This window comes from Sciurus vulgaris (assembly GCF_902686455.1).
Source record: "Sciurus vulgaris genome assembly, chromosome: 11".
Classification (NCBI taxonomy): domain Eukaryota; kingdom Metazoa; phylum Chordata; class Mammalia; order Rodentia; family Sciuridae; genus Sciurus; species Sciurus vulgaris.
In genome coordinates, this window is record NC_136472.1 from 100,275,259 (window position 1) to 100,285,823 (window position 10,565).

At 35.7% G+C, this 10,565-nt stretch overlaps 1 pseudogene across 1 annotated transcript; it reads left to right on the forward strand.

The window, feature by feature from the left end:
* Positions 1-550: 550 nt before the first annotated feature.
* On the forward strand, positions 551-2,799 carry LOC306641019 (heat shock protein HSP 90-beta-like; annotated as a pseudogene). Its single transcript has 2 exons — positions 551-2,272; positions 2,380-2,799. The product of its transcript is annotated as a heat shock protein HSP 90-beta-like (transcript).
* Positions 2,800-10,565: the final 7,766 nt, after the last annotated feature.

The following is a 10,565-nucleotide window of genomic DNA, read 5'->3' on the forward strand; positions in this document are numbered from 1 at the left end:
GGTGACCTGCAAGGCATAAGGGAGAAGACCATTACAATTCAGATGTAGGGAGGGCTCAGAAAGACTGCAGAGCAGTGCTTGCAAGGAACTTCTCTAACTGATTAAATTTCTGGCTAATTGAGAATCTCTCATGAGAATCAAGAAATACATTTGACCATATGCCTTAATGGTTTACATCTTCACAAAAACAGAAGTCCTTTTAAAACTATATATATATAATTTCAAAATGTAATGACTTTCACCATTCACATAATTTCAATAAAATCATTACCTTCAGTTCTAATTTGAGGAGCTTATTCTTGTTTCAGATACTGAAGTCCTGGGTGAAATTGGTATAAAAAGTACTCTGCATTTAGTGAAAGTTGGATAAATAGTAATAGATTGATGGAGTATCAAAGTGTGTTTTTTCCCATCTATATCAGGTTGCATTTGTGATAAACATTTCAATGGAAAAAATAGTCACCCCCTGCACAGCCTAGGTATTACAAGCAAGTTGCGCACTGTTTGGGCCCACCCTACTCTGAAATACTCATTTTCCTTTCTCTTCATGATGCCTGAGGAAATGCACCATGGAGAGAGGGAGGTGGAGACCATTGCCTTTCACACAGAAATTGCCCAACTCATGTCTCTCATTATCTATACCTTCTATTCCAACAAGGAAATTTTCCTTTGGGAGTTGATCTCTAATGCTTCTGATGCCTTGCACAAGATTTGCTATGACAGCCTGAGAGACCCTTCCAAGTTGGACAGTGGTAGAGAACTGAAAATAGACATCTTCTCCAAACCTCAGGAAGGGACCCTGACTTGGATGGACACAGGTGGTGGCATGACCAAGGCTGATCTCAAACAACTTGGGAACCATTGCCAAGTCTGGTACTAAAGCATTTCTGAAGGCTCTGCAGGTTGGTGCAGACAAATCCATGACTGGGCAGTTTGGTGTTGGATTTTATTCTGCCTATCTGGTGGCAGAGAAAGTGATTGTGATCACAAATCATCATGATCATGAACAGTATGCCCGGGAGTCTTCTGCTGGGGGATCCTTCACTGCAAGAGCTCATCAAGGTGAGCCCATTTGCTGGGGTGCTAAAGTCATTCTCCACCTCAAAGTCCAGACAGAGTACTTAGAGGAGAGGTGGGTCAAAGAAGTGGTGAAAAAGCACTCTACTTCATAGGCTATCCAGTCACCCTTTCTTTGGAGAAGGAAATCACTGATGATATTGTGGAGGAAGAGAAAGGTTAGAAAGAATAGGAAGATAAGAATGATAGGTAGAAACTCAGGTTTGAAGATGTGGACTCAGAGGAAGAGAATGACCCTGAGGATAAGAAAATGAAAATAAAGAAGATTAAGGAGAAATATATGATTGTGAAGAAACAAACAAGACCAAGTCCTTTAGAACCTGAAACCCTGATGACATCACTGAGGAAGAAGATGGAGAATTTACAAGAGTCTAACCAATGACTAAAAAGAACACCTGGCAGTCAAGCACTTCTCTGTAGAAGATCAATTGGAATTTAGGGCATTGCTATTTATCCCTTGACAGTCTCCTTTGATCTCTTTTAAAAACAAGAAGAAAAACAACATCAAATTCTATGTCCATGGTGTGTTCATCATGGACAGCTGTGATGAGCTTATACCAGACTATCTCAACTTTATTCATGGTGTTATTGACTCTGAGGACCTGCCCCTGAATATCTCCTGAGAAATGCTCCAGCAGAGCAAAATCTTGAAAGTTATTGGCAAAAACATTGTGAAGAAGTACTTTGAGCTCTTCTCTGACTTGGCAGAAGACAAAGAGAACTACAAAAATTTCTATGAGGCATTCACTAAAATCATAAGCTTGGAATCCATGAAGATTCTACTAACTGGCAATGCCTTTCTGAGCTGCTGGGCTATCACACCTCTCAGTCTGGAGATGAGATAACTCTTCTATCAGAGTATGTCTTTCACATGAAGGAGACACAGAAGTCCATCCTATTACATTACTGGTGAAAGCAAAGAGTAGGTGGCCAACTCTGCTTTTGTGGTGTGTGTGCAAGTGGAGCTCAGTATCTATGAGCCTATTGCTGAGTACTATATGCAGCAGTTCAAGGAGTTTGCTGGAAAGAGCCTGGTCTCTGTGACTAAGGAAGGCCTGGAACTATCTGAGGATGAGGAGGAAGAAAAGAAAATGGAGGAGGGCAAGGCAAAGTTTGAGAACATTTGCAAACTCATGAAAGAAATCTTGGATAAAAAGGTCAAGAAGGTGACATTCACTGACAGCTCATCTCAGCTGTCCATGATGAACACACTATGGACATAGTTTGATGTTGTTTTTCTTCTTGTTCTTAAAGAGATCAAAGGGAGACTGTCAAGGGATAAACAGCAATGCCCTTCAATAGGCTTGTGTCTTCACCCTGCTGCATTGTTACCAGCCCCTATGACTGGAGAGCCAACATGGAGCAGATCATGAAGGCCCAGGCACTTTAAGACGACTCTTCGATGGGCTACATGGTGGCCAAAAAGCACCTGGAGATCAACCCTGACCACCCCACTGTGGATACACTGAGGCAAAAGGCAGAGGCAGAAAAAATGACAAGGCTGTTAAGGACCTTGTGATGCTGCTATTTGAAACTGCATCACAAGGTCTTATCCCATGAGAACCCCCACACTCATTCTCATCACATCTACTGCATGATAAAGCTAGACCTAGGCATTGATGAAGATGAAGTGACAGTGGAGGAACCCAACATGCTGTCCCTGATGAGACACCCACTCTCGAGTGTGATGAGGATGCATCTCAAGTGGAAGAAGTAGATTAGGTGTTGCCACTGAGAAATATGCCCTCTGCGTAGTGTCTCCATGGCTCCTACAGTAGCCTTGAGTGGCCCTTTCCCACCTGGCTTCCTCTGTTGATTGATGTCCTCATGGTTTTCCTCCTGTCCTTAATGTCTAAAGGCAGGAAACAGGGGTCTCAAACCCCCATCCCTTACCTAGTTTGGCAGCAGGGTTGGGTGATATATTGTGGTTTTTATTTTTGTTTTATTTTGTTCCCAAATTAAAAGTATGCAAAATAAAGGGGGGAAAAATAGGAAAAAATAGAATTCTTCAGTTGTATGCAAAACAAAATTAATTCAAGTAAATTGAAAAGAACCAATCATTTTCTTTTATCAGAATCAAGTCAAATTGATAAACAATATATATATATATATATATTGCTAAGTAAAAAATATGTGAATATTTTATATTGATGCATTTGATTATTGCAATTTTAGATCATTCTCTTATTTCCCAAACTATAATTTAAATTTATGTCAAGCACTTCCCATCTGATAGGGACTAAATTTTACAGATCTTTAGAATTTATGTGACAGTTATCTCTATAGACTACACTGAGGAAAACATTTTAAAATTGTCACAAGGTATTAAAAATGACTTGTTAGAACTACATTATTTTTATCAGAAATTTTAAAAGCTTCATCTCCATATTATGACATTTTATATTCTTTTAAAACTGCAGACTTTAAATGATTTATTAGAATCAGCTCAATATAGTGGATAAGAGTCTAATCTTTGGAGCTACCTATCTGAGTTTGAATCTTGGCTCTGCCACTTTCTAGCTGTATGATCTTGAGCAAGATATTTGACCTTTTTGTGCCTTGGTTTCTTTATAAACAATGTATATAATAATACTATTATTGTATGTTATTATAAACATTGAGTTAATACTTGTGAAACACCTAGAGTAATCATTCATACACAGTAAACACTATAACAGTTTTCTTTAAAATAAACACGTGAATAAATTCTCAGTGAAAAAAATTCTGACAATACTAAAAACATAAGAAGCAACAAAGCACACCCATGCACACAAATCTCATCACCAAGAAACAATATGAGTTTTATGAATATTTCAAAATTCTATGTGAACATGGATAAAAAGAATAATAAATTGATATTTAGGCATGAAAATAACTTGGAAGAAATATTTGCATGCTTTTTGAAATTTAAAGCATTAGATTTGATTTTATTTGGATTTAACAAATGAAAAGGAAGCTAATATATAATTGAGGGAATGGTAAATGTCATAATTGTTTATTCAATATAAATTCATATTTTATTAAGATTCTCCCACTTTTAAGAAAAGATATGAGAATCATTAAGGTATTAGAGTCTATTTTTCTTCATCTTATTTTTTAAATTCCTGCTATAAAAGATGCAGTGATTTAACATTCTGGAATATTTTCATAACTCTCTTCATCAATGCATTATTTTTGCATAATTTAAGAAGTTTTTCCTGAATTTATACCTTTGATTGGCATGTTCTGTTACATATTACAGCTTCCTCCCTTCCCTGTTTTAGTGGGCATCTCTGATCATCTTTCCTTTTCAGTGTATAATAATCATCCTGTGTTGAGTCATCCTCAGTCTGCCTGCCTTAGCAATCATTCTGGTTGTTTTAATTTGTTTTCCGTTGCCTTTGAAATTGCTGAAATTAACCCGTTTTACACATAATTAATTTGACTTTTGGAAGTGACTATATTTTTCCTTGTTATTTCTAACTTACTTGGTAGGAAATACAGATTTTGTTCTAACCTCTCCACTTAATTTCAACTTGCCTTGTCATTCTCTCCTAATTATCTTTTTTCTTTCTTAAGATATTTTTATTTATATTTTGAGAAATTATCTAAAATGAGGCAATCGTAGAAATCCTACATCTCTTGTTTGATTTACATTTTCTTTCAGATTGGCTTCTCATTTTTCCTTTGCCTCTTATTTTATTTTGATTTATTAGTTCTTGTTGCTGCTCTCTGTATGTAATTGCCATGCTATTTATTTTTATTTTCCTCGTGCTTAATCTAGCTTCTCTTACTCTGGACCATTCATTCATTCCAATAAAATTGTAGGCAAATTCCCCTTGACAGAGTTCCTATCTGAGCTGTGATTAGTTTATCATGCTTCTATTAAACTGCTGAACGTTGTCTTTGAGACATTCTCTGCAGTGTGAAGGCATGCAAGTGGGAAGAAATGCTAGGCTGATACTGAAGATCTGGTGTCTATTCTCCCTTTTGAGATCTTGTCAGGTGTCACTCCACACAGGACTTCCTGAATTGAGTGTGTCCCACTGGGGAGCTGGCAAGTCTGGATATCATTCCTTTTAATATTAATATCCTTCCCTGAAAGGTTGGAGCTTCCAATATTTAGAAGATTGCCTTATTTATCATTTCTTATTTTCTTATTGTCTGTTTCTAAATATTGGAGGGTATATTCATGAAAGCTCTCAGAATTTGGTCAATTAAAGCTTTTTATTCAGCACTATTTTTGGAAGTAAGAGTGAGAACACTGAAATATTGCATGACCTAGTTACACTGTGTCTTTCTTTTTTTTCCTGTTTATTCACTTTTATAGGCAGTTTAAATACTTTGATCAATAAAGTTGACAAATTCCATGCCCACTTTAGCCTTACATTTTTGGTGGTATGAGACAATAGAGAAAATAAATTCAGGAAATTACATGGTATATTCACAATGGATAGATAATAGGGAAATATACACACATGCATAGTATATAAATTACTCAGGGACAGTAACTGAAGAAGCTTCTGGTATAGAGGGAACACATTTGAATCTAATTTTCTGGGAAGTCCTCAGGTGATAGTTGTATGCAGGGGATTGGTGGTAATTTCTCTGGCAGATGCAGCGTGCATAGAGCTTCACAAGAATTATCTTGTGAGTCCTCAGGTTGGTTTTGTGACTGAAGAACTTTTAACATGCGATGCATGTGATAGACTTGTCCTTTGTGTCAATCATCTGATGCTCATGTAGGTCTGATGTCTAGAAATCTTTTTGACACTCAGCACAAATGACTTCTCACTCCTGTGATAGAGATATCTGAAGATCTTTGGTTGTTCTTCACACATGTATGATTTGGGGCCTCCGTGGAATTTTTCTTGGTGTCCCTCACATGTGGAGCTTTTCTCTTTGCTATGGTGGGTAGAGATAGGCTCAAAGGAGGACTGGTCTAGCCTGGAGAGAATTCCTGTTTGTACCTCCACAGGGCCATTTTGATAAGAAGGTCTCTTCAGGGACCCTTCCTGGGAATTAGAGGTGGCTACCCTGGCTCTTTTGGAGTTGTATTGGTTCTCACAAGAAGCACCTACCTCTTCAGGCCTCAGACAGTTCTTTTCCTGGATAATGCTTAGAGAAGATATTTGAGTTCCTGAGGAATGATATGTCATTTACTTGAGTATTTTTCCGGGAATTGTTGCATTTATTTTTTTTCATCTTCATTTCCTTGTCTTGTTTCCAAAGGAGTATCTGAAGGGGTCTGTAAGGGTAGCCCTGTAATGTCTCCTGTTGTAGTTTCTTCTGACAGCTATTTTTTGAGATGAAAAATGACTTATCTTAAGGGCATATTAGGGGAAAAAAAAGGTCTTTCTGTTCTTATATGTGAACATGGATTAAGACAGGTGGCTTCTTGCAATCATCGGTCAAGTCTTCTATTAATTTCTACAGGTTTCTACTACTTGATTCCCATTTCTCTTTCACAACAGATTTGTCCCTACAGTTTCCATTAAGTACTGCTCCAGGATCAATTGAGTAATAATTTCATCCTTTTGATTATTTTCTGGCTGCAGCCATGGTTGAAAAATCTCATGAAGTCTTTGCAATTCCTCTCTTGCACATGAGTTATTGCTATATTGAATTGAGTTGAGCTGAGAGCTTGAGAACTCAGAGATCTCTCTCTTCTGGACAGCAGATTGATTGGTCTAAATTCAATATTTTCCAATTCAAGATTATTCTGGAATGTTTCACACTGTAATGAGTTTTTTAGATCTAAAGCTATTTTTAGCAAAATTTATCAGAAAGACTCAAATTTGATAATTCAATCTCTGCTGTCTTCTTTTCTCTGAGGATCTATTTCAACAATTGGTGGATGCTTAAGTTGTAAACTCCTTCTCAGTTGAACTTCAAATGGGGTAATCCTGGGCTGCATACTGCACTGAACCAAGACATGACTAGCTTTCTTCTTGGGGTGAATGTCTATACTGCATCTTTCCATGGCCACAGTTTTGAACTTTTGTTGTAAGGGTTCTTCCATTAATTAAACATTCTTCTTTTCTCTTCTGTTTCTGTCTCTTTTCCTCCTTCTGCCTCCCTCTCTCTAAATCTGTAGCTCTTCAGTGAAGGGAAATTTTAATTTATTTTTCCATTTTACTTTAATTTTTCAGTTATTTTTTCTTACTTTAATACTGCTACAATTTAGTTAGGGCTCTGACCTACTTGAAATAATCTCTCTAATTAGACTTCTTCTATTTTGACTCTAAATATTTAGAAAAATAGAGATAATACTTTAACCAAAACAAATAGGCAACCTTAAACTTAGAGAACTTGGTAATTTTTAGTAATACTTCTGTGCTACCATTCAATGCAACATCATTAGAGTAATTCCTTACAATGCCACTTGATCTTCAGAGGGGAGGGAGAACTGATGAGATGTCCCTGAAAGACCTTTTAGAGGCACAGATTGTATCCTTACCAACAAGCTTCACACTACAGCAATTAGAACTTCAATTCATACAGATTTTAAAAATGGACAAAAATAGTAACTGTTACGGAACAATGCTGAGCTTCTTTCAGATGTTTTTGGTGCTTAGATTTTATTTTAATTTTTAGTCAGACCTAGATTTACATCCTGAATCTATTCGTTGTACAATCCTTTGTAAACTATTTGATCTTCATTTTTTAATGTCATAAATGACATAATGGCTACTCAGAAGGTCAGATAATATTGTATGTACATAGTACCTAAAACTTATACTTGCCTAATATTATCTTCCTTATGGTTTTTTCATTTATGACTTTTCAGGGCTTTTGTGATTTCCTGTCAATCATATCATGATATTGTAGAGATAATCATAAAGTGATCTTTTCTCTCTTATCTGTTTAGGCTCTTTAAAAATAGAGATTACAGAGTGAATAAGAACAAACATTTTAGATTTGATTTGTTCTTCTATACAATCAACTTGCAATCACATGAATTCTCAGGAAATATGTAGAAGATTACAATTTGATGTTCTCTTCACTTGAAGAGAGGCTCTTGTATTAGAGGTATGGTTAAGAGGGTAGCAGTTAGGAGCTCGAATTTTGGATCCAGATCTTTGGAATTTCAAACTAGTCCTCATCCCTTTGTACTTTGATGAACTTAATTCTTGAATTCTGTACCTTAAACTTTTTAGCAGTACAATGAAAAAAGTAATAGTTCTTAAGTAATGTACATATACACATGTATATGTGTGTATAAAATGTCTATACATATATACATATATCTCTTTATTTTTGCAGAACTGAGAGCTTTCACTGAACTATATCTCTAGACTTTTGATTCTCACTACTTGCTGAGGCTGAGCTCAGCCTCCTTGCTATCCTCTTGCCTCAGCATCCTTGAATAGGAGGGATTATAGGTGTGTGCCACCACTGCATGCTTAATGATTTTTAAGGGTACTAAATGGGCTAATTTATATGAGGAAGTTAAAATAATGTGTGGCATAAGGATTCATTGAAATAAACATTGTCTCCTATAAAAGCATGCTGATGCTAATAAGATTTAGTCCAATTGTTACCTTAAGATTTTCTTGATCCTCTTCATTTCTGTAGGTAAACTTAACTGCTCTCTTCTTTGTGGCCCATTTAACATAGCATATTGATATGGTAACATGTTTTTATATTTTATCACACTTCAAAAATGATCTGCTGTGTCCTATAGACTGTATATCCTAAAAGGCACATATCACATAGGTTTTTCTGTGGATCTTCAATATTTGACACATTCTGTTATGCAGTAGATGCCTAATATACGCTGAGTAGTGTTTAAAAGTAAAAACTCAGGAGTTAGACTGCCTTGATCTAAGTCCTGGTAGTGGAGCCTACTAGTTGTTTGAGTATGGCTTAATTACTTAGTGCCCCTATTCCTCAGTCTCCCCTTTGATAAAATAAGGATAGACAAGTACCTATACGTCAGGGTTATTATAAAAATTGAACTAATACATATACAAATGGAGATTACAACAGGGTTTGACTTATAGTTGAAGCTCAGTAAAAACTAGTTTGTAATACAATGCTGTATTCTAAAATTGAATAAACAAATAAAAATAGTAAACAATGCCCATATTCTTGCCCACAGTTCCCAAAAGTTTCATGACTCAGCTATCATGGGACCATGCAAGGGAAGAGATCAGGCTGTGATTAGAAAGTAGAAACCCCATGTTTAAAAAACTTTCTTCATCTCTAATTTTCCCCCATTCTGGGAAGGAGCAATACTTTATAGTGTAAAATGTAACAAAAATTAAAAGTTTTCAGGTAAACTTTCTTCTGTACACTAAGTACCCTACTCAAAATCTTAAAGATTTTAATCTGAATGTGCTCCCTTACATTTAACTCGGTTGATGTCAAGACCTGGTTTCTTAGAGACATTAGTTTTTGCCATTGCATTCTTTACTACCTTCACAGATTGGGCCTTACCTAACAAAGAGATCCACTGGCTGTTTCAGTTTGCTGAGCTTTAATTTCATGGTCCACTAGGAAGAAGATTCTTTGATGTTATTCCTACTAGCCATTGGAATAGGGTGAAGCAGGGTGAGCAGAACAATAGAGGAGATTTATGTTGACTTGTAATTTCTAATAGCTTGCAGTTTGTGCAAATAATAATAGACAGTTCCTTAGTGGAACAAATTTAATCCAAAATAAACAATATTTTTTCCTCCTTGAGTGTATTCAATTTGTATTATTTTTTCTAGTATCAATGGATCAGAATTAAGAATATTTACAAATTAAAAACCATTCATATTGCAAATTTCTTTCTTTCCTTTTTTTCCCTTTTTTCACAATACACAAACACATTTAAAAAATTTTAGTTTTAACTGATTCACAAAAATATAAAAGTGGTACACATTAATGGGTAATTCTTGATATATATATATATTGCATAATGTTTAAGTTGGATTAACCTATTTATCTCCCCATTTATCAATTCTTTGTGGTGAAAACTTTCAAAATTCTTTTATCTTTTTGATGTATAGTGCATAGTTGTTATCAATAGTGACTATACTGTGCAATAATACCTCAGAGCCAAACATTTTATTTTAACTGAATAAGCCTACTCTTGGGGGAAGGAATGATACAACTTTTTTCACCATCCCTACCATCAGCACAGTACTCACTATAAATAGTTGCACTCAGTAATTGCTTATTAGTTGAATGATTACAAGTTTTCTAAAGGAGTGCATTCTTATTCACCTACCATTTATTAAACACTTACCATCTTCTAAGTCAAGTGGTAAGCTTCTCATTCATTTACCCATTTTGCTCTCACTTATAATCCTCCCAAGAATTGATTTTTAAAATTCCATTTTGTAAAAATGGAAATAGAGAGCATATGCTCTAAAGTAATATACCTCAGGACACAAATGTAAGTAAAAATGGTGATATAACACAAAACAACTTTCATTTTAGGAAGGCTCCAGTTTTGTCTCAACAAAACTTATAGTTATCGGAAGAGGCGATTTTGAGGCCACAGGTAACCTAACTGT